This window comes from Pseudopipra pipra, unplaced genomic scaffold (assembly GCF_036250125.1).
Source record: "Pseudopipra pipra isolate bDixPip1 unplaced genomic scaffold, bDixPip1.hap1 HAP1_SCAFFOLD_103, whole genome shotgun sequence".
Lineage (NCBI taxonomy): Eukaryota > Metazoa > Chordata > Aves > Passeriformes > Pipridae > Pseudopipra > Pseudopipra pipra.
In genome coordinates, this window is record NW_026990582.1 from 80,000 (window position 1) to 103,838 (window position 23,839).

A 23,839-nucleotide genomic window follows, 5' to 3' on the forward strand; every position below is an offset into this window, starting at 1 on the left:
CACTGGGGTGGGACTGAGATTTTCGGGGGGGTGAGGGGGACTGGGAGCACTGGGATGGGACTGGGGGTCATTGGGGAGGGACTGGGATGGGACTGGGGGCACTGGGATAGGAGTGAGATGCACTGGGGAGGGACTGGGCCGGGACTGAGGGCACTGGAGAGGCCCAGGGGGCACTTGGGGTACTGGGCTGGGACGGGGATTCTCTGGAGAGGGACTGGAGGCACTGGGATAGGACTGAGAGGCACTGGGGACACACTGTGGCACCATTGGGATGGGACTGGGATCACTGGGGAGGGAATTGGGATGGGCCTCAGGGCAGTGGGATGGGACTGGGATGGAACTGGGCGAACTGGGGAAGGACTGGGTTGCACTGCAGGAGGACACTTGGGAAGGAATGGGTGCGCTGGCTTGCACTGAGAGAAGTTGCAAGGGACTGGGATGAGAGTGGGGGCACTGGGGTGGGACTGGGAGCACTGGTGGCACTGGGCTAGGACTGGGGGAACTGGGGAGGGAGCAGGGAGGGACTGCGAAGTGACTGGGATGGGAATGGGATGCACAGGGAAAAGGAGCACAATGAACTGGGGAGGGACTGGGATGGGACTGGGGACACTTCAAGGGAGTTGGATGCACTGGGCTGAGACTAGGGGCACTGGAGCGGGACTGGGGGGAGTAGGGAGGGACTGGGATGGGACTGAGGGCACTGGAGATGGACTGGGGAGAACTGGGCTGGCACTGGGGGCGCTGGAGTGCAACTGGCATTCTCAAGGGAGGGACTGGGGGAAGTGGGATGGGACAGGGGTCATTGGGGAGGGATTGGGGACAGTGGGACTACAGGCACTGGGATGGGACTGAGCTGCGCTGGGTGGGCACAGGGATGGGACTGAGGTCACTGGGGAGGGAACTGGGATGGGACTGGGAGCACTGGGAAAGGGACTGGGAAGGGACTGCAAGAGGACTGTGACAGGACTGGGGAGTGGGCCTGGGACGGGACTGGGATGCACAGGGGGAAAGAACCGGGATGCCCTGGGGAGGGACTGAGGTCACGGGAGGGCTGGGGATGGGTCAGGGGCACTGGGGAGGGAACTGGGATGGGACTTGGATGTTCTAGGGAGGGAGTGGGATGCATCGGGGAAAAGGACTGGCATGCACTGGGAGGGACTGGGGCAGTGGGGAGGGATGGGGGCACTGGGGGGATTTGGGCTGGGAGTGAGGACACTGGGGTGGGACTGAGATTTTCGGGGGGTGGGGGGGGGACTGGGAGCAGTGGGATGGGACTGGGGGTCATTGGGGAGGGACTGGGGAACCGTGGGACTGGGGGCACTGGAATAGGAGTGAGATGCACTGGGGAGGGACTGGGCCGGGACTGAGGGCACTGGAGAGGCCCTGGGGGCACTTGGGGGAACTGGGCTGGGACGGGGATTCTCTGGGGAGGGACTGGAGGCACTGGGATAGGACTGAGAGGCACTGGGGAGGCACTAGGGCACACTGGGTCACCACTGGGATGGGACTGGGATCACTGGGGAGGGAATTGGGATGGGCCTCAGGGCAGTGGGAAGGGACTGGGATGGAACTGGGCGAACTGGGGAAGGACTGAGCTGCACTGCAGGAGGACACTTGGGAAGGAATGGGTGCGCTGGCTTGCACTGAGAGAAGTTGCAAGGGACTGGGATGAGAGTGGGGGCACTGGGGTGGGACTGGGAGCACTGGTGGCACTGGGCTAGGACTGGGGGAACTGGGGAGGGAGCAGGGAGGGACTGCGAAGTGACTGGGATGGGAATGGGATGCACAGGGAAAAGGAGCACAACGCATTGGGGAGGGACTGGGGGCAGTGGGGAGGGACTGGGATGGGACTGAGGGCACTGGAGATGCTCCCTGTCTCACCCCAGTGCCCCCATTCTCATCCCAGTCCCTTCCCACTTCTCTCAGTGCAAGCCAGTGCACCCATTCCTTCCCAAGTGTCCTCCTGCAGTGCAACCCAGTCTTTCCCCAGTTTGCCCAGTCCCATCCCAGTCCCTTCCCACTGCCCTCAGGCCCATCCCAATTCCCTCCCCGGTGATTCCAGTCCTATCCCAGTGGTGGCCCAGTGTGTCCTAGTGCCTCCCCACTGCCTCTCAGTCCTATCCCAGTGCCTCCAGTCCCTCCCCAGAGAATCCCCGTCCCAGCCCAGTTCCCCCAAGCGTCCCGAGGGCCTCTTCAGTGCCCTCAATTGTACTGGGAAGGGACTGGGGAGGGACTGGGAATCACTTAGGAGGGACTGGGATGGGACTAGGCAAACTGGGGAAGGACTGGGTTGCACTGCAAAAGGACACTTGGGAGGGAAAGGAGGTGGTGGGTTGCAGTGGGGGAAGTGGGGAGAGACTGGGATGGGAGTGGGGGCACTGGGGTGGGACTGGGAGGACAGGTGGCATTGGGCTAGGACTGGGGGAACTGGGGAGGGAGCAGGGAGGGACTGCGAGGGGGCTGGGAAGGGAACTGGGATGGTACTGGAATGGGAATGGGATGCATGGGAGAAAGGAGCGGAATGCACTGGGGAGGGACTGGGAGCAACGGGAAAGCCACTGCAGGGACTGGGATTGGACTGGGGAGGGACTGCAAGAGGACTGTGACAGGACTGGGGAGTGGGCCTGGGACGGGACTGGGATGCACAGGGGGAAAGAACCGGGATGCCCTGGGGAGGGACTGAGGTCACGGGAGGGCTGGGGATGGGTCAGGGGCACTGGGGAGGGAACTGGGATGGGACTTGGATGTTCTAGGGAGGGAGTGGGATGCATCGGGGAAAAGGACTGGCATGCACTGGGAGGGACTGGGGCAGTGGGGAGGGATGGGGGCACTGGGGGGATTTGGGCTGGGAGTGAGGACACTGGGGTGGGACTGAGATTTTCGGGGGGTGGGGGGGGGGACTGGGAGCAGTGGGATGGGACTGGGGGTCATTGGGGAGGGACTGGGGAACCGTGGGACTGGGGGCACTGGGATAGGAGTGAGATGCACTGGGGAGGGACTGGGCCGGGACTGAGGGCACTGGAGAGGCCCTGGGGGCACTTGGGGTACTGGGCTGGGACGGGGATTCTCTGGAGAGGGACTGGAGGCACTGGGATAGGACTGAGAGGCACTGGGGACACACTGTGGCACCATTGGGATGGGACTGGGATCACTGGGGAGGGAATTGGGATGGGCCTCAGGGCAGTGGGATGGGACTGGGATGGAACTGGGCGAACTGGGGAAGGACTGGGTTGCACTGCAGGAGGACACTTGGGAAGGAATGGGTGCGCTGGCTTGCACTGAGAGAAGTTGCAAGGGACTGGGATGAGAGTGGGGGCACTGGGGTGGGACTGGGAGCACTGGTGGCACTGGGCTAGGACTGGGGGAACTGGGGAGGGAGCAGGGAGGGACTGCGAAGTGACTGGGATGGGAATGGGATGCACAGGGAAAAGGAGCACAATGAACTGGGGAGGGACTGGGATGGGACTGGGGACACTTCAAGGGAGTTGGATGCATTGGGCTGAGACTAGGGGCACTGGAGCGGGACTGGGGGGAGTAGGGAGGGACTGGGATGGGACTGAGGGCACTGGAGATGGACTGGGGAGAACTGGGCTGGCACTGGGGGCGCTGGAGTGCAACTGGGATTCTCAAGGGAGGGACTGGGGGAAGTGGGATGGGACAGGGGTCATTGGGGAGGGATTGGGGACAGTGGGACTACAGGCACTGGGATGGGACTGAGCTGCGCTGGGTGGGCACAGGGATGGGACTGAGGCCACTGGGGAGGGAACTGGGATGGGACTGGGAGCAATGGGAAAGGGACTGGGAAGGGACTGCAAGAGGACTGTGACAGGACTGGGGAGTGGGCCTGGGACGGGACTGGGATGCACAGGGGGAAAGAACCGGGATGCCCTGGGGAGGGACTGAGGTCACGGGAGGGCTGGGGATGGGTCAGGGGCACTGGGGAGGGAACTGGGATGGGACTTGGATGTTCTAGGGAGGGAGTGGGATGCATCGGGGAAAAGGACTGGCATGCACTGGGAGGGACTGGGGCAGTGGGGAGGGATGGGGGCACTGGGGGGATTTGGGCTGGGAGTGGGGACACTGGGGTGGGACTGAGATTTTCGGGGGGTGGGGGGGGGGGGACTGGGAGCAGTGGGATGGGACTGGGGGTCATTGGGGAGGGACTGGGGAACCGTGGGACTGGGGGCACTGGAATAGGAGTGAGATGCACTGGGGAGGGACTGGGCCGGGACTGAGGGCACTGGAGAGGCCCTGGGGGCACTTGGGGGAACTGGGCTGGGACTGGGATTCTCTGGGGAGGGACTGGAGGCACTGGGATAGGACTGAGAGGCACTGGGGAGGCACTAGGGCACACTGGGCCACCACTGGGATGGGACTGGGATCACTGGGGAGGGAATTGGGATGGGCCTCAGGGCAGTGGGAAGGGACTGGGATGGAACTGGGCGAACTGGGGAAGGACTGAGCTGCACTGCAGGAGGACACTTGGGAAGGAATGGGTGCGCTGGCTTGCACTGAGAGAAGTTGCAAGGGACTGGGATGAGAGTGGGGGCACTGGGGTGGGACTGGGAGCACTGGTGGCACTGGGCTAGGACTGGGGGAACTGGGGAGGGAGCAGGGAGGGACTGCGAAGTGACTGGGATGGGAATGGGATGCACAGGGAAAAGGAGCACAATGAACTGGGGAGGGACTGGGATGGGACTGGGGACACTTCAAGGGAGTTGGATGCACTGGGCTGAGACTAGGGGTACTGGAGCGGGACTGAAGGGAGTAGGGAGGGACTAGGATGGGACTGAGGGCACTGGAGATGGACTGGGGAGAACTGGGCTGGCACTGGGGGCGCTGGACTGCAACTGGGATTCTCAGGGGAGGGACTGGGGGAAGTGGGATGGGACAGGGGTCATTGGGAAGGGACTGGGGACAGTGGAACTACAGGCACTGGGATGGGACTGCGATGCACTGGGTGGGCACTGGGATGGGACTGAGGTCACTGGGGAGGGAACTGGGATGGGACTGGGAGCACTGGGAAAGGGACTGCAGGGACTGGGATAGGACTGGGAAGGGACTGCAAGGGGACTGTGAGAGGACTGGGGAGGGGACTGGAGAGCGTGCCTGGGATGGGCCTGAGAATCTCTGGGGAGGGACTGGGACAACTGGGATGGGGCGCAGATGTACTGGGAAGGGACTGGGGAGGGACTGGGATTTGATTGGAAGCACTGGGGAGGGACTAGGCATCATTTAGGAGGGACTGGGATGGGACTGGGGAGGGACTGGGGTCACTGATGATGGCTCTTTAATGCACTTGGGAGGGACTGGGAGCACTGGGATGCAGTGGGGAAGGACTGGAGGTACTTGGATGGGACTGAGAGAACTAGGATGGCACTGAGGGCACTGGGGAGGTACCAGGGGCACTGGGTTGGGACTGGGCTGGACTGGGGGCACTTGGGAGCAAGTGGGATCACCGGGAAGGGAACTGGGATGGGACTGAGGCCACTGGAGAGGGACTGCAATGGGTTTGAGGCAACTTTGGAAGGACTGGGAGCACTGGGGAGGTTCTGGAGGGAACTGCACAGGGAGCTTGGTTGGACTGAGGGTACTAGGGATGGACTGGGATGGGACTGGGGTGTAGTGGGAGCAATTGGCAAGAACTGGAGGCACTGAGGAAGGAACAGGGAGGGGACTGGCTGCACTGGGATGGGGTTTGGGGTACTTGGGACGAAACTGGGAAGGACTCAGGAGGGACTGGGGACAGTGGGGAGGGACTGGGGACAGTAGGAAGGGACTGGAAAGGTGAAATTGAAACAGACTCACCTGAGTCACGGTCTAAGAAGTCCTGCTACAGCTCCTGAGTCGGAACAACAGCCAAGGGGCCTCAGCCCAATCCCTGGCCCCTCCTCCCCCTCATTGTTAACACCTGGGCCTTCCCCATAGAACAGCTGACTCTACCCAGTACTCCCCAGTTCCCTCCAATGGCTTGCAATAAAATTACTAGACTCCCCAGTGCGCACAAAAAATACAATCCCAATCCCACAGTAATTTCTACTCAAAACCAACAGTACCTGACCAAAGCATCCAGTCCATATTCTAGACCCCAGCTCTATCCCAGCCCCTCAGTGATTTTAGCTTGAGACCCACAAGCTTTATTGCACTGCCAGCTCTGCTCTCTCAGAAGCAGCTCCAAATCTTGCAGGATCTTCATATTGGCTCCATCTCTGTGACTTTTCAGCTCCAATCTCACACTCCCATTCCCAGTCCCCCCAATTACTCCTCCCAGCCCCACAAACCCTAGCCCAATTCAAAACTCACAAACCCAGCACTAGACTAATTTAACCTCTCCTAGCCCAGTCCATGTTCCTGCCCATCAATCACTAGTCCACAGCCACACAGGTTTTTAAACAACGGTGCCAGTCACTATCAGAGCTCCAGACACTCTCCCAGCTCCAGAGATGCAATCCTAGCACTATACTGACTTCAGCCCCAGCCTCCCTGTCCGCATTCCCAATTTACAATCCCAATTCCAACCACACAGGGATTTTAGCAACGGTGCCACAGGCCCTATCTCACAGTGATTGCTTTGATTACTGCCCAAGTGTTACTGTCCCCAGCCCAGAACCCATCCCTACCCCAGCCCCTCAGTGATTTCAGCTCGAGACCCACAAGCTTTATTGCACTGCCAGCTCTGCTCTCTCAGCAGTAGCTCTGCATCTTGCCAGCGCCGCCACGGGAAGCTGCTCCAGGTTCTCACTGCAGGATCTTCAGCTTGGCTCCAGCTCTGTGACTTTCCAGCTCCACCCTCACACTCCCAAACCCAGTCCCCCAGGTGCTCCTCCAGCCCCAAAATTCCTATCCCAATTCCAAAATCACAAGCCCAGCCCTATACGAATTTCGGCTCTACCCACCCAGTCCACATTCCCAATTTACAATCCCATTTCCAGCTGCATAGAGATTTCAGCAACGGTGCCACAGGCCCTATCACCTCCCCACACGGATGCCTGCCCAAGTGTTACAGTCCCAAGCCCAAACCCTGTCCCTACCCCAGCCCCTCAGTGATTTCAGCTCGAGACCCACAAGCTTTATTGCACTGCCAGCTCTGCTCTCTCAGCAGTAGCTCTGCATCTTGCCAGCGCTGCCACGGGAAGCTGCTCCAGGTTCTCACTGCAGGATCTTCAGCTTGGCTCCAGCTCTGTGACTTTCCAGCTCCACCCTCACACTCCCAAACCCAGTCCCCCAGGTGCTCCTCCAGCCCCAAAATTCCTATCCCAATACCAAAGACACAAGCACAGCACTAGACTGATTTCAGCTCTCCCACCCAATCCACGTTCCCACCCAGCAATCCCTATATCACACACACAGCCATTGCAGCGACGGTGCCACAGGCCCTATCTCACAATGATTGCTCTGATTACTGCCCCAAGTGTTACAGTCCCAAGCCCAAACCCTGTCCCTACCCCAGCCCCTCAGTGATTTCAGCTCGAGACCCACAAGCTTTATTGCACTGCCAGCTCTGCTCTCTCAGCAGTAGCTCTGCATCTTGCCAGCGCCGCCTCAGGAAGCTGCTCCAGGTTCTCACTGCAGGATCTTCAGCTTGGCTCCAGCTCTGCGACTTTCCAGCTCCACCCTCACACTCCCAGTCCCAGTCCCCCAGGTGCTCCTCCAGCTCCACAAACCCGATCCCAATTCAAAAATCACAAGCCCAGCACTATACTGACTTCAGCTCTACCCACCCAATCCACGTTCCCGCCCATTAATCCCTATTCCACAGCCCCTCAGGGATTTCAGCGAACGTGCCACAGGCCCTATCTGAGCTCCAGACACCCTCCCAGCTCCACAGATGCAATCCAACCACTATGCTGATTTCAGCCCCAGCCTCTCAGTCCACATTCCCAATTATAATCCCAATTCCACAGCCACACAGAGATTTCAGCAACGGTGCCACAGGCCCTATCTCCTCCCCACACGGATTCCTGCCCCAAGTGTTACTGTCCCAAGCCCAAACCCTGTCCCTACCCCAGCCCCTCAGTGATTTCAGCTCGAGACCCACAAGCTTTATTGCACTGCCAGCTCTGCTCTCTCAGCAGTAGCTCTGCATCTTGCCAGCGCCGCCTCAGGAAGCTGCTCCAGGTTCTCACTGCAGGATCTTCAGCTTGCCTCCAGCTCTGTGACTTTCCAGCTCCACCCTCACACTCCCAGTCCTAGTCCCCCAGGTGCTCCTCCAGCCCCACAAACCCGATCCCAATTCAAAAATCACAAGCCCAGCCCTATACTGACTTCAGCTCTACCCACCCAATCCACGTTCCCACCCAGCAATCCCTATATCAGACACACAGCCACTGCAGCAACGGTGCCACATGCCCTATCTCACAGTGATTGCTCTGATTACTGCCCCAAGTATTACAGTCCCAAGCCCAGAACCCTGTCCCTACCCCAGCCCCTCAGTGATTTCAGCTCGAGACCCACAAGCTTTATTGCACTGCCAGCTCTGCTCTCTCAGCAGTAGCTCTGCATCTTGCCAGCGCCGCCACGGGAAGCTGCTCCAGGTTCTCACTGCAGGATCTTCAGCTTGGCTCCAGCTCTGCGACTTTCCAGCTCCAACTTCACATTCCCAATCCCAGTCCCCCAGGTACTCCTCCAACCCCACAAACCCGATCCCAACTCCAAAGGCCAGATCTTTGCCCTAGACTGATTTCAGCTCTTCCCCCCCAGTCCATGTTCCTGCCCATCAATCCCTATTCCACAGACACACAGATGTTTGTGCGACGGTGCCAGTCCCTGTCTCAATCCTACAGTGATTTCTACTGCAGTGCCACAGTCCCTATCCCTGCTCAACAGTCCCTTTCCGAGCACCACTCTCCCTATCCCATACCCAGACCCACAACCTTTATTTCTCTGCCAGCTCTGCTGTCAGCTCCCGGTAAAGCTGCTGCACGTTCCAATCCTAGCATCTTTCTTTTTTTAAAGGTCTGAGTTTTCCACCCCAGCTCTCAAGCCCACATTCCAGGCCAGGCCTGACTATTTTTATCCCAGCTCCATCCCTGCAAGTACTTATGCCAGGTCCATGCTCCCTAATCCAGCCCCACCCTTGTTCTGCCCACAGTCCTACCGTCTTTATGTCTCCACCAGCTCTGCTGCCTGAGCTCCACGTTCTCAGCTTTCTGCTGCCTCTGCCTCAGCTTTCTGCTGCCTCTGCCTAAATCTGCTCCTGGGTATCTCTGCAGGCCCGGGCTGTTGACAAGGTCACAAATCAGTCTTTGTCGTTCACTTAAATATCTCTAGGAGCTGTCCCACCCATCCCAACGGGAACAGCAACAAAACAATAGAATAAACAATCAAGTAGTCAAAGATGAAAATAAAAGTAAAATAAAATTATAATAGAATGAAACATCTTTTATTACTTTTCTTTGTAACAATACTTTCAATACCAGCCCCACTGAGAGGCTGCATCCTAGTCCTTCTGGTTCGGGGGAGCACCCCTGAGCATGGGCTGCTCCCCCACTGAGCACTGACCAAAGCTGGCCGGCACAGCTGCCCGGGACACCGCCTGCCCAACGCCCTGCCTCGGCAGCTGTGGGGGACCGACCCCGGCTCCCCCTGGATCGGCAGCCGAGGGGGTGCTGCCTCATGGCTCCCCACCGCTCCCTGGAGCGGCAGCCGCGAGGGTCCCACCCTGGCTCACCGCCGCTCCTCGGCCCGGCGGCCGCGCCGATCCCGGGCCGGCTCCCGCCGCTCCAGCGCCGCCCCCAGCCCCGCCGCCGAACTGCCCCCAGCGCCCCCCGCCCACGCCGTTTATAGCCCGCGGCCCGCACGGCCCCGCCCCCCCTCGTGCCAGCCCAGCCAATCCCAGCGTCCGGCAGCGTCCGGCCCCGCCAATCCCCGCCTGCCCGTTCCCGCCCTGCCCGTCCCCAAGAACCCCGCTGTCCCCTCAGGCCCCGCTCCCAGGGGCTGCTCCGCTTCCGCCCGCTGCCCGCCTCCCTCCCCTTCTCCCGGGAGAACTCCGGGACGGGACGGGACCGCGGACCTCCCACCCGCCCTTTCAACAGCGCCTGCGGGCACCGCGGCAGCGCAGGCGCGGCTCCGCCGGATCCCGAAGCAAAGGCGCCGAGACCGGCGCCTGAGGGGAACGCGGGGGACGAGGTGGAGAGGGGGGCGGCTCCGCGCCGCGGCTGAGCGAGCAGAGCTTGCCCGACCGCGGCCCCGTTGAAAGGGCCGCTGCCGCTCCCGCCCCCTCCCCGCCTCCCGGAAGAACTCCCAGACGGGACGTGAGCGCGGAGCTGTGCCACCCGCCCTCCCTGGTCCCAACAGGGCCTGTCGGGGGCTGCGGCAGCGCAGGCGCGGCTCCGAAAGCAAAGGCGCCGGCACCTACAGCGCCTGAGGGGAACGTGGGGAAGGGGGGCGGCGCCGCGCCGCGGCTGAGCGGGCACAGCTTACGGGACCGCGGCCCCATTGAAAGGGCAGGCTACGATTGGACGGAGCGGAGAAAAGCGGGCTGGGAGTGGCGGGCCGGGATCGGACCTGCACGTCGGGAGCGGCAGCCGCGGGAGTCCCGCCCCAGCTCACCGCCGATCTCGTCCCGGCTCCCGCCGCTCCAGCGCCGCTTCCACCTCCGCCGCCGAACTGCCCCCAGGGCCCCCCGCCCACGCCGTTTATAGCCCGCGGCCCGCACGGCCCCCGCCCCCCTCGTGCCAGCCCAGCCAATCCCAGCGTCCGGCAGCGTCCGGCCCCGCCAATCCCCGCCTGCCCGTTCCCGCCCTGCCCGTCCCCAAGAACTCCGCTGTCCCTCAGGCCCCGCTCCCAGGGGCTGCTCCGCTTCCGCCCGCTGCCCGCCTCCCTCCCCTTCTCCCGGGGAGAACTCCGGGACGGGACGGGACCGCGGACCTCCCACCCGCCCTCCCAACAGCGCCTGCGGGCACCGCGGCAGCGCAGGCGCGGCTCCGCCGGATCCCGGAGCAAAGGCGCCGAGACCGGCGCCTGAGGGGAACGCGGGGGACGAGGTGGAGAGGGGGGCGGCTCCGCGCCGCGGCTGAGCGGGCAGAGCTTGCTCGACCGCGGCCGCGTTGAAAGGGCCGCCGCCGCTCCCGCCCCCTCCCCGCCTCCCAGAAGAACTCCCAGACGGGACGTGAGCGCGGAGCTGTGCCACCCGCCCTCCCTGATCCCAACAGGGCCTGTCGGGGGCTGCGGCAGCGCAGGCGCTGCTCCGGAAGCAAAGGCGCCGGCACCTACAGCGCCTGAGGGGAACGTGGGGAAGGGGGGCGGCGCCGCGCCGCGGCTGAGCGGGCACAGCTTACGGGGACCGCGGCCCCATTGAAAGGGCAGGCTACGATTGGACGGAGCGGAGAAAAGCGGGCTGGGAGTGGCGGGCCGGGATCGGACCTGCACGTCGGGAGCGGCAGCCGCGGGAGTCCCGCCCCAGCTCACCGCCGATCTCGTCCCGGCTCCCGCCGCTCCAGCGCCGCTTCCACCTCCGCCGCCGAACTGCCCCCCCCCGCTTCCCCCTCCGCTATTTATAGCCCGCGGCCCGCACGGCCCCGCCCCCCTCGTGCCAGCCCAGCCAATCCCCGCCCGCCCGTTCCCGAGAACCCCGCTGGTCCCGCAGGCCCCGCTCCCGGAGCCCCTCCCGCCCGCTCCCCGCCTCCCTCTCCTTCTCCTGGGAGAGCTCCCGGACGGGACGTGACCGCGGAGCTCCCACCGCCCTTCCGTGGTCCCAGCAGCGCCTGAGGGGAACGGGGGGACGGTGCCGCTCGGAGGGGCCGCGCCGCGGCTGAGCGGGCAGAGCTTGGGGGACCGCTGCCGGATTGAAAAGGCGGGCTGTGATTGGACGGCGCCGAGAAAGGCGGCCCGGGATTGGCGGGCCAGACTCTGCCTCGGGCCCGGATTGGCGGGGCTTGGAGCCGGCGGGGTGGCGGGAGGTGCTCGGGTGGTCAGGAGGAGGGACTAGGGCCGTGTCGGAGGCGCCCTTCCCGCGGGTCCGTGGCCGTCCCGGGTCCCGCTCCCGGGACCCCGTCCCCTGCCCCGCCCCTTGGTCGGGCTGCACCCCCGGGGTCCCGGCCCCAAGGCCCCTGCAGAGCCCCTCGGGGAGCCCCCCACCGGCACACGGGGCGGTTCCGGATCGCGAAGGCGGACTGTGCGGCATGGGGGACCGTGGAGCAGCGGCGACGTGGTGGGCCGGGAGTCGGCGGCGGGGAGCGGGGAGGACGCAGAGCAGCAGTGCGCCTCTGACCGCCTCTCCCCACGCAGCAGTTCTGCTTCTACGGGGACTTAGACTGCCCCGACTGGGTGCTGGCTGAGATCAGCTCCCTGGCCGAAATCTTTTAAGTGCCCGCCCCCACCCCCATCCCCCTGCCTGCCCCAGGCCCGCTGCCCACCCTCCTTCTCCTGCGCAGTCCCCGCTGCTGCTGAAGTTCAGCGCTATTTCAGTACTTGTTCTACTTGTGTTTCTGAAAAAAAGCTAGAATCAGGATAGCCAAAGCAACATAGAAAGTCTATTCCATCTTCAGCTACATTACAGGGCAAAGGAAATAAGTGATCCTACCCATCAGTGGAACAGGGAAAGAATGAAGATTAAGTCTGTGAGCTATAGAAGAGAAAAATCACACTGTAACAACTTAGAAGATTGCTCCAAGACCACAGTCACAGGAAAAGGGAAGAGAGCCAGGGGCAGAAACTGTAAGGCCAAAAAGATGATGGACACATCTGTGCATCAATCAGGTTCAGAGGTCACTGCATGCCCCAAGCCTAACGAGTTCTCTGGTTTATGTGTGTTATACACCTATTAATTACTTGAATAGAAAATTTACAATTGAACTTTCACAAAGGTTACAGAGTGATATCCCTGCACTGACCATTGCAGCTGAGCTTCTGCTACAGATTCTGACACGTCAGGTGACTGAATGTTTGCTTGTTTTCTAGGCTCTCCTTACAGTCCATCCAGGACATGAAATATAGAGGGGATTTCTTGAGAGGCAGCTTTTAGACCTCATTCCCTTACCTTCGTGGTCAATGCCATCAGCGTCACTCTCCCTCTCTTCTTGCTCTTCATCGAGAGTTCCTCATGTTAGTATTAGCTCAGAGGGACCCATTGCAGAAGCATCAGGTCCTTGAAGGGAACAGAAACGGCTGTACACAAACCAGCTTGCTAAAGGTAAGGGAGCGTGTGCACTGACAACTTCTGTCTGCACAGAAACCCAGCAATGAACACCTGCTCTAAGGGGACAGAAAGCTGCTTGTGGATCCCAGACACAGGACAGACTCCATCAGCACCTACTCGCCTCATCTAAGGAACAGTGCAGCCAACAGCAGAGCTTTCTCATATTCTGATCTGACTGTTTCGCCTTTTCTAAAGTATTTCATTATTTCTAGTAGGTCCACTGCTTTAGCTACACAGCGGGGTTTCTTCCAAACCTGTGACTGACACAGGACGAGCTGAGTGTGACCAATCCCACAGGAACTAAAGCCCTGCTCCTCTAACATGGAGCTGCTTTCACATTTCTGCTGTGAGGACAAAGAAGCACTGTACTACTTCACAAGGCAAACTCTTCAGAAAACTTCTGCAGTAAACTTTATCTTCCTGGGGAGGTACCTGCCAGTGTGCTGCCCTGCACACACACGCTGCCCATGTCCTTCCACAAGTGTTCCAGCTGCTCTCTCTTTTGTTTATTTTGAGCTTTCTCCCGTAGACAAAGATTTACATGTGGATTCTGAGAACATTTAAAACATCAGGAGAAGAGAAACCTCACCCAAACCCAGCAGCCTGTCCCCCAGTCAGAGAGCAGAAGTCACTACGCAGGTCTTACATTTCAACTCAGGTTACACAGAACTTCTGACTAAGCATGGAAAGCAACCTCCAGTCAGGTGGGATTCTAGGACGTTTTCAGCAGCGCCGGGAAGCCAAACTCTGTGTAGCTGTGCCTGCAGAGAACTGTCCTTTGGACAGCCAGAACTCAAGGTGAGCAGAGCTACTGATTTTGGCACTGCAATTCAGTCTTTCTTACTAAGTCAAACTAGTACTCTTCACTGGTGCAGGAAGATACAGGGATAGTCTCAACAAATCCCTTTGGAAATTTATTTTTAAGAACTCTCTGTCCATCTGAATGGAAGACACAATCTTATTTCCCAATCATTTTCACACAATTAGCTCAAATACTAGCACTAAACCAGTGAGCAACATCTGTTTTACAAAATCTTTAGTTTTGTAAAGATATGCTCCACCACATCTAGGAAAAAAAAGGCAAATGGTGGACTCCTTCAGGACAGGAGTTTTCCCACAGTGAGTACGACTAGTAAATGAAATGTTAGACCCTCTCAACATAAAGGCAATTGTGTGCACAAAAGTGACCCAAGATACACTGTTCAGGTGTAAAACAGCTAAAAACACTTACCAGTGTTTTTCTCAGGCGCTCGTATTCTGGCCGATACTCTCTGAAAAGGTGAATAAAGGGAGTGCATTCAGTCTGAAAAACACATGATTTGTATTGCATAAGGATCATCCTGGAGGCTTCTTTTTACTCACAAAAAAAAGTTTTCTCTAGGCTTTCATGTTTGAGAGACATTTCAGAAAGACAGTACTTTTTTCCCCAGATTTGGATTCTGAAACCAATGGATGCAAAATCAATGAACATACTTCATTAAAACAGCAACAATTCAAAACTTGGTATGGAACTACAAGAAAAAAATTACTTCACAGACTTGCTGGCACAGATAGCTTTTACTTTTTCACGGAACAGCACAAAAATTCATCTCTGAATAGTTCCTTTTTACTGCTGCTTTTTATGCTGATACTGGACACCCTAAGCTACCTTGGCTATGGCAACTGTGCACTCCTTCAAATCAAAGGAGCAGACTCATGAATCAGGACCTTCAGGAAGTGGTCACTGGGTCGCGGACCAGAAGTTATCCCCTTACCTCTCCTACTCATCTACAGCTTTAGAAAGCTGGGTAAAAATCTCCCCCAGTCCTGTGCCAAACACTGCAGAAACACCAACCACCTGGAAAAGAGAACACACCAGAACTAGAGAGTAACTGAGCCAGATTTTTAATACAGAAAAAAAACCAAAATAAAAACAAACAAACAAACAATCCCCCACAACGACAACAAAAAAAATCAACACCACCGAAAAACCCAACAACAACGAACTACTAATCTAAACCTAACAACACCCATTTAATCAGCACAGTGGCCTAAGAGTGGGCAGTAACACTTCTGCTTCTGTCCAGCCCGCTTTCAAACTCTTCCTCCACTTGCTGTTCATGTTTGTTACTTCTGCTTTTTGGTTGTCGGTGATTTTGTGTTTGGTGAGTTGTTAGGGCATTTTGGGGGGCGTTTCTTTGGGGAAGGAGGTTTGTTTGGTATTTTGTAACACTGTAGGGCAATTCAAAAGAAAGGTCAAGTCTTTCTGCTGTTTACTTGTTTATTGTTAATAACCCAAGTTCTCATTCTGCATCTAGGGTTATACGTGGTTAGCAAGTATCCGTGTACTAGAATTAAAGTGCAAAAGAGACAACAAGAACTGACCTTTTGGCTCTGAAATAGTCTAATAGTCTAACTTTTTATTTAGCCAAAGCACATTTAAAAGGTCCCCAGAACAGCAAGAGAGGGAGAATTTAATCAGTTGCTATGACAATACATTCAAAATGCACATCTACTTTCTAATTTCAACTTGTCTCTCATTACACTTCTGGCCATTTGTTCTGCTTGTATTAAATCAATTCTCTAAAAATACCTTGAATTAAGACTATTACCAGCCAGAATCCTACACCCTCTAACGAAAATTCTCCCTCTTTTTCATAGGCAAGACAGTCTCAACTACTGACTTCCAAATGGAAGACCTTTCCCAACACAGCCTTGCATTTGATCATTAATACAGTAAATATGCAGACAGCTCTCCAAAGGATTTTAAGCATTAAGGCCAGGCGCTGTGCCAATATATATAAATATTTATACTTTCCCTGCACTTCAGTACAAGCTGCCTTTTACTCCGTAATCCTCCTCATATGACCTGCTCTCCATCCAGTGCTCCAACAGTCCTGACAGGCAGATAAACATGACCTGATCAGCAAATAAGGAACAGGAAGTATGTTAGTTCTGTATATGGGACCACTACAATCCCTTTTGAAATTCTGTATATTGTTCCACATAGGACACTCACAATAGTTTTGGTTTGGCTCTGTTATCATTATCTACATGAATGGAATCATTTCGTTCCTGTAATATCCACACAGCCGAGAAGGCTTGCTTTTTCTTTAGTAAAAGCTGATGACAAACACAATCAGCTAAAACCTTTAGCACAGACTATGGGATCATTAACAGCCTCCAGTGTATACTGTTGTCAGAGAAACAATTAATTTGTCCTCTCAAAACCTGGTTGAGTGGAATAACAATCTTCTTCTTGCACAAGCAAATATAAAGGGTTTTTTTGTTCATTTATTTGCTTTGGAGATTCTTTCCCTTCTTCCTATGCAGTACATTGCCCAACTGTACTTGACACTTTCAGAACAAGGAAAATTACCTCAGGTGGGAAATGCTGCAGCAAAGAACACTGCCTCTTACCAGCCTATCTGAGCTTTCATCTTGTGATTAATCACAGTTCAATATTAAATTATTCAGGCTGCCATTCAGTGTGACAAGCTGCAGTGTAACAAGCTGCAGCGTGACCTCAACACAGGTCATCAACAGATTACAGTTCCAAAGGGCAGTGCAAAGCCCCTTTACAGAAGGACAGAATGGTGGGGGTTGGACAATACCTCTGGAGATCATCTAGTCCAGTCTCTCCTGCTCAAAAAGCGGGATTAGGCAGAAGAGGTTGCTCACAACTTTGCCTGAGCAAAAGTGTTTTAAGCATCTCCAGGGATGGAGACTCCACAATTTCTCTGGACCAGTCCAGAGGAGAACTTCTTAAGTTATTGTTTTCAGTGGGAAGGTAGGGACAGAAACAAGCGATCCCAAAACTTCAAACTCATCCCCACAGCGGTCCAGAGCAGCTCGAGACCAGGCTCCTGCCTTCCCAGGGCCAGGCTCTTCTCTCTGCGAGGCACCCACCAGCCGGGCACTGCCCTGCCCGGCGGCCCCGAGCGCTTCAGGCGCCGGCCCGGCCAACGCCTCGCTCTGCGCGGGCGCCGCTTCCAAAATCACTACCCAAGAGACACAGCAATCAAAGCAGAGGGACTGCACTCCCAGCTTTTCTTACCTGCAGGCACACACAGCACAGCACGTTGGACATAAAAGCCACAGGGTTAGTCCTGCCAGAGGCGGCCGGCACACCCACGGCGACCGAAGGAAAACAGGGAGCCTGGGAACACGGAGTAAAAGACACCTTAATTAGGACTACACTGAGCACTAGCCAGGTCATTCCCACAGACAGCTTCACCGTCCAGTCACACAAAAAGCACTGACCTACCAGGGCCCCAGTTAGGATGGCTCCTGACGCTGACACCTCCCTTTGCCCCGGGGGATCAAGAAGAACATCCCTGGGAAGAAGTCACCCCCAACAACAAAAAGGCAAAATTAGTGAAGCACGGGGTCCTCTTCTGACTAGATTGCCACCAGCATTCAATAGCAAATGCCACGACTATTCTGTTACAGACGAGAAAACCCTGTTCTCCCAAACAAACAGCGAGGAGATTTATGGGCACGCCTGGAAATTTCCTGGGAGGAACTTTTTGTAACTAAGGAGCAGGTGCTGTCTTGAGTTGAAGGCGTCAATTTGACAGACACTTAGCACAGCAAACTCTTCAGCAGAGCAATTAATTGCTGCCTATTTGAACAGCAGGGGAGAGAAAATGACAGTCGAAGGGAAGACAAGAAAAGCAGAACTGCAATCAGCAGCCTTTTCTTCCATCTCTCCCGAGAAGGTCTAGTTTGTCTGTTCTAATAATTCTATGCCCTTTTCTACAGGAAACTTAGACCAAGGCTGAAAAAACAACTAGAAAACACGGAGAGAAGCTTTTTAGAATTTCACGTGATTTTCCCAAACCGATCCCAGAAAAGCAGAACTCGGTAGAATGTACTCACCTCGAGGCCTTTGGTCTTTTTTTCCATAAGCTTCGTCACCTGATTGAAAAAGCAGAGTAGACTCGGTATTTAGGCTCACAACAGGAAAACAACAGGAAAACTTCCCCTTCGTTTCCTCAAAGAAACTACATTAATCTGCACAGCTGCAGGCGCGTCTCCAGCTGTTAAAGCCTTTCAGCTTTTCAGAGGGTGAGAATGCCCTGCTAGGGAAGGCTGAAAAATGCTCGGAGCCTGCACAGGTCAAAGAGCCCCTTGATTTTGTCTGTGTTCCAGTCCCTGGCTAAAGAAACGGCAGAAGAAGCGCAGCTGTTGCTTGCCTTTTCCCTCAGAGGTTTTGCCAGGCGCCGGGCCAGCCCGGGCACTCCGGGGGAAGGCCGGCAGCGCCCAAACCCCGCCGCTTTCCCGGGGGCGTCGCTTGCGAGAGCGCCCCCGAGCGCCGGGCCCCGCCTCACAGTCGCCGCCTGGCGGACACGGCCGGGAGCGGCACTGCAGCCGCGCGCGGCGCCGCAGCCGCGCGCCCCCCCCCACCCCTTGGCGAGACCCGCGGCGCCTTTCGCGAGTACGGGCCTTTGTTCCCTAAAACCTGCCCTTGCCTAGGAAAAGCTGAGCAATTCACAGAGTTGCTGTTTCCAGCCCAGCTTCCCAAAGGATTTCTCTCTCCCGGCAGCACAGACAGGGGCCCCGAGGCAGCGCAGACCCTCCCCGCGGGGGAGGGGGGGGCGCAATGCCAGGGCACATCCGAACCCGGCCCTGCGGCGGCACGCAGGTGCAAGTTTCTCCGCAGAGGCGAGAAACTTGCCTGTCGCTTCCCCTGCCTGCGGTCGCCGATGGCCGCGGGAGAGGCAGAAGAGCGGCCGCGCCCCCCCGCCGCGCCCCCCCACCGCCGCGCCCCCCCACAGCGCCCAGGTTACCCCGGGGACGATCTCCGTCGGATCTGCCGCCGTGGGTCGCTTAGAGGGGGGGAAGGCGGCGGCGCAGCCCCGACAGCATCTCCAGGCCACGGCGGGACCGAGCGGGGCGGGGACGGGGGCGGGGGCGGGAGCGGGAGCGGAGCGGAGCGGAGCGGAAGGGGGGCGGTGCCTGGGCTCCTCGCGGCGACCGCCGTCGCCGGTGCCTGCCGCCGCCCACGAACCTGCCGCCCGCGCCCGGCGCCGCCGAGCGCCCCGCCTTGTCCCCACAGCGGGAAGCGGCGCGGCGAGACGGCGCTGCGGGCGCGGGGCGGGGGTCCGGGTGGCGGCGGAGGTCAGGCAACAGGATAAACGCCTCTCTAAAGCGAGGGGGCCTCTCGCCGCCATCTTTAGAGTGGCCTCGGCTAAGTTCCGGTTTTGGCGGCGCCATCTTGAGTGTGGCCTCGGGGCGGACTTCCGGGCCGGGGCCGCCATCTTTAGTGTGGTCGTTCCGGTCCTGGTGGCGCCATCTTTACTGTGGGCTTGGCGGACTTCCGGGCCGGGGCCGCCATCTTTAGTGTGGTCGTTCCGGTCCTGGCGGCGCCATCTTTACTGTGGGCTTGGCGGACTTCCGGGCCGGGGCTTTGGAGGACTTCCGGTCGCTCTCTACTTCCGGGGACCGGGTTTACCCAAATTAGCGTCCCTCCTCGCTAATTTCTGCGCTTTCACCCCAAAAAATCTTCATGTTATTCCCCCCACACACACCCCGGGAGGGACGGGAGACCGCGAGTCCCGCCCTGCCGCCGGAACCGGCCCTTAACTCGACCAGGGAGCGCTGCACCGGCACGAGAGCCACCGCGCATGCGTCGCCGGTCCCTCTCCTGGCTGCCCTCAGTTACCACGTGATCGCCGGCGTCTTTCCAACGACTGCGCACGCGCCGGCGTCGCCATCTTGGCTCCCCCCCCCACCCCGCCGCCCGACCGCCCGGCTTCGCTTTCTTACTGCGGCTCCCCCTCCACTTTTTCGGCTCCCTGGGGTTCCCCCACCCACATTTTGGGGTCCCCTTCTCACATTTGAGGGGTGATGACCCCGCAATTTACGGTTCGGGGGGGGGGGAGGAGAGGAAACGGGGTGCCCAAGAAGGGGTTTCTTTTTTTCTTTTTTTTTTTTTCTCTTTTATTTCATTTTCATTTTATTTCCTTTTTAGGTTTTTTGCCTTTTTTTTTTATTTTCTTTTCTATTTTATATTTCCTTTTTTATTTTGGTTATTTTTTATTCCCTTTATTTTTAATTTGCTCTCCCAGTGCTCCCCAGTAACACCCAGTGCTCCCCAACAACCCTCAGTAACACCCGGTGCTCCCCAGTGCACCCCAGTAACACCCAGTGCTCCTCAACAACCCCCAGTAACACCCAGTGCTCCCCAGTAAACACCCAGTGCTCCCCAACAAACTCCAGTAACACCCAGTGCTCCCCAGTGCTCCCCAGTAAACACCCAGTGCTCCCCAACAACCCCCAGTAACACCCAGTGCTCCCCAGTGCTCCCCAGTAAACACCCAGTGCTCCCCAACAACCACCAGTAACACCCAGTGCTCCCCAAAAATTGACCTCAAACCGACCCAAATCACCCCAAAAGCTGACCCAAAACTGACCCCAAAACCTGACCCAAATCATCCCAAAAGCTGACCCAAAACTGACCCCAATCACCCCAAAAGCTGACCCAAAACTGACCCAAATCACCCCAAACAATGACCCCAAACTGACCCCAAAAACTGACTCAAATCATCCCAAAAACTGACCCAAAACTCTGCATTTATTTGGCATCATTTCCTCTCAAAAACAACATCTCCGATTTAGTTGATTGCTAAAGCCATCATTTTAAAATCATCTCAGGAATCAAAAGGGACTGGAAAACACACAGAAATCATTCCTGCACCCACCAAATCATTAGGAATTGGAACCCGATTCCCTCATCTCTCTCCTTGTTCTTCTTGGCTGGAAAACCTGATGATCCCCGCTGGCTATTTTTAGGCTGCTTTTCTTCCACAGCTCCTTTCCTCCCAGCTGAAACCTCCTGGCATATTCAGGGCTTAGCTGGAGGGAAGCCCCTCTGAAGTATTTCCTCTCGTGGCAATTCTGTGGGATGAAGAAGTAAAAAAAGCACATCAAGAGCTCCTTCTACCCCCTTCCTTCGCAAACACCCTCCCAGTTTGTCCTTGGCAGCTCCATCCCCCCGGCACCCGCACCCGACGCTTCGGCTCCGCTGGCAAAGGGACAGCAAGTGCACAAGCAAGTTCAGTGCTGGGCAGGGGCTCCCTGGGGAACGGCACTTCAGTGCTTTAGTCCGTGGCCTTTCCTGCTGCCCTCCCTCCTGGAAGCAGAGGATGACCCGGCCCTTGTTTCTCCCACGCTCGCAGACCCAGGTCCTGCTCCCTTGGCCCCACTTTTCTTAGCAGACCCGGCATCATTTCCCAGGGTCCCCAGGAAACTTCTGCACTTGACCCATTGCTAAGTGCAGAGCACAGGGCAAGGGAAGGACAAATTTCTTGGCACCCACCCCCTGGAATTTTCCTTCTCCGCAGCACGCTCCCGTTCCTGCTCCTTCTCCCAGCACCTCAGAGAATGTCCTTTTCACCCAGGTCCTGCTTACCGTCGTCCAACAAAACACGCTGACAACATTTTTCAGGATGCCAGTGGAGAGATATTAGAGCACACTGCACAGGGAAGCTGAGCCTGCCCCATCCCTGCACGTGTTCCAGGCCAGGCTGGATGGGACTGGGAGCATCCAGCCAGGGATGAGAGCGGAAGGTGTCCCTGCCCACGGAAGGCAGGCTGGCCTTTGAAGGTCCCCTTCAAACCAAATCGCTCTGGGATTCCCCTCCAAAATCGCTACCCAAGAGACACAGCAATCAAAGCAGAGGGACTGCACTCCCAGCTTTTCTTACCTGCAGGCACACACAGCACAGCACGTTGGACATAAAAGCCACAGGGTTAGTCCTGCCAGAGGTGTCCGGCACACCCACAGAGACCGAAGGGAAAGAGAAAGCCTGGAAACACAGAGTAAAACACACTTTAATTAGGAGTACACCGAGCACTAGCCAGGTCATTCACACAGCTTCACTGTCCAGTCATACAAAAAGCACTCACCGAGGCCTCAGTTAGGATGGTTCCTGACGCTGACCAGCTGAATACCTCCCTGGAAGCCCGCTCTGCTCCTGCCAGGCACTAAGGGGCTTTGCCAAGCAACCAATGGAAATTAAAATTACAGGCTGGGCAAAGGCACTTCCCGCAGGACCGCTCCTGGCCAAGGCCACCGGTCCGTGCAAGTCAGACCACTGACCACCCGGGGGGATTTTCGGGGGCACGCTTCCAGCTTTTATTCTCCAGAAACTCCAGTTCTTTCTGGCACCCCTTGCTTCAGTCTTCCCCTGCTGGAAGAGGTCACTTAAGACTTTCGAGGGGCCAGATTGCCAAAGCCCGGCCAGTCCATTCCCACGAGGAAAGAAAGGTAGCTTTGTCTTGGACAGGATGCTGAAGGGGGAGACACAAAATAAAAGTTTAATTTAAAACAACTGCCTAGAATAGGAAGCAATTCAAACAGAAGGCAGACAAGACTCGTGCAAATCTGAATACATTTGACTTCAAAGGAGAATTATTTCCCTCTGCACCTAACAGAAAGTCATTTTCACCCGGGCCCTGCTTACCATCGTTGAACAAAACACGCTGACAACATTTTTCCTGATGACAGGGGAGAGATATTAGAGCACACTGCACAGGGAAGCTGAGCCTGCCCCATCCCTGCAAGTGTTCCAGGCCAGGCTGGATGGGACTGGGAGCATCCAGCTGAGGATGAGAGGGGAAGGTGTCCCTGCCCACGGAAGGCAGGCTGGCCTTTGAAGGTCCCCTCCAAACCAAATCGCTCTGGGATTCCCCTCCAAAATCACTACCCAAGAGACACAGCAATCAAAGCAGAAGGACTGCACTCCCAGCTTTTCTTACCTGCAGGCACACACAGCACAGCACGTTGGACATAAAAGCCCCGGGGTTAGTCCTGCCAGAGGCGTCCGGCACACCCACAGAGACCGAAGGGAAAGAGGGAGCCTGGGAACACGGAGTAAAAGACACCTTAATTAGGGATCACAGGGGAGGGAATTGGGATGGGCCTGAGGGCAGTGGGAAGGGACTGGGATGGAACTGGGCAAACTGGGGAAGGACTGGGTTGCACTGCAGGAGGACACTTGGGAAGGAATGGGTGCGCTGGCTTGCACTGAGAGAAGTGGGAAGGGACTGGGATGAGAGTGGGGGCACTGGGGTGGTACTGGGAGCACTGGTGGCACTGGGCTAGGACTAGAGGAACTGGGGAGGGAGCAGGGAGGGACTTCGAGGGGGCTGGGAAGGGAACCGGGATGGTACAGGAATGGGAATGGGATGCATGGGAGAAAGGAGCGGAATGCACTGGGGAGGGACTGGGAGCAACGGGAAAGCCACTGCGGGGACTGGGATTGGACTGGGGAGGGACTGCAAGAGGACTGTGACAGCACTGGGGAGTGGGCCTGGGATGGGACTGGGATGCACAGGTGGAAAGAACCGGGATGCCCTGGGGAGGGACTGAGGTCACGGGAGGGCTGGGGATGGGTCAGGGGCACTGGGGAGGGAACTGGGATGGGACTTGGATGTTCTAGGGAGGGAGTGGGATGCATCGGGGAAAAGGACTGGCATGCACTGGGAGGGACTGGGGCAGTGGGGAGGGATGGGGATGGGACTGGGGACGCTGGAGAGGGACTGGGGGCACTGGGGGGATTTGGGCGGGGAGTGGGGACACTGGGGTGGGACTGAGATTTTCGGAGGGGTGAGGGGGACTGGGAGCACTGGGATGGGACTGGGGATCATTGGGGAGGGACTGGGATGGGACTGGGAGCACTGGGAAAGGGACTGCAGGGACTGGGATAGGACTGG

At 57.5% G+C, this 23,839-nt stretch overlaps 4 long non-coding RNA genes across 4 annotated transcripts; 1 reads left to right on the forward strand and 3 right to left on the reverse strand.

Moving 5' to 3' along the window:
- The first annotated feature begins 8,451 nt into the window (after positions 1–8,451).
- On the forward strand, positions 8,452–9,376 carry LOC135407950 (uncharacterized). The gene is made up of 2 exons (XR_010427100.1): positions 8,452–8,617; positions 9,092–9,376. It is a non-coding gene; the product is annotated as an uncharacterized LOC135407950 (long non-coding RNA).
- A 3,075-nt stretch (positions 9,377–12,451) lies between these two features.
- On the reverse strand, positions 12,452–13,710 carry LOC135407949 (uncharacterized). The gene is made up of 2 exons (XR_010427099.1): positions 13,571–13,710; positions 12,452–13,087 (listed from the first exon to the last, which is right to left on the reverse strand). It is a non-coding gene; the product is annotated as an uncharacterized LOC135407949 (long non-coding RNA).
- Positions 13,711–14,426: 716 nt separating this feature from the next.
- Positions 14,427–22,951, reverse strand: LOC135407953 (uncharacterized). The gene is made up of 6 exons (XR_010427103.1): positions 22,883–22,951; positions 22,027–22,414; positions 17,999–18,037; positions 17,381–17,454; positions 14,893–14,975; positions 14,427–14,441 (listed from the first exon to the last, which is right to left on the reverse strand). It is a non-coding gene; the product is annotated as an uncharacterized LOC135407953 (long non-coding RNA).
- Positions 20,671–21,483, reverse strand: LOC135407954 (uncharacterized). The gene is made up of 2 exons (XR_010427104.1): positions 21,441–21,483; positions 20,671–21,019 (listed from the first exon to the last, which is right to left on the reverse strand). It is a non-coding gene; the product is annotated as an uncharacterized LOC135407954 (long non-coding RNA).
- Positions 22,952–23,839: the final 888 nt, after the last annotated feature.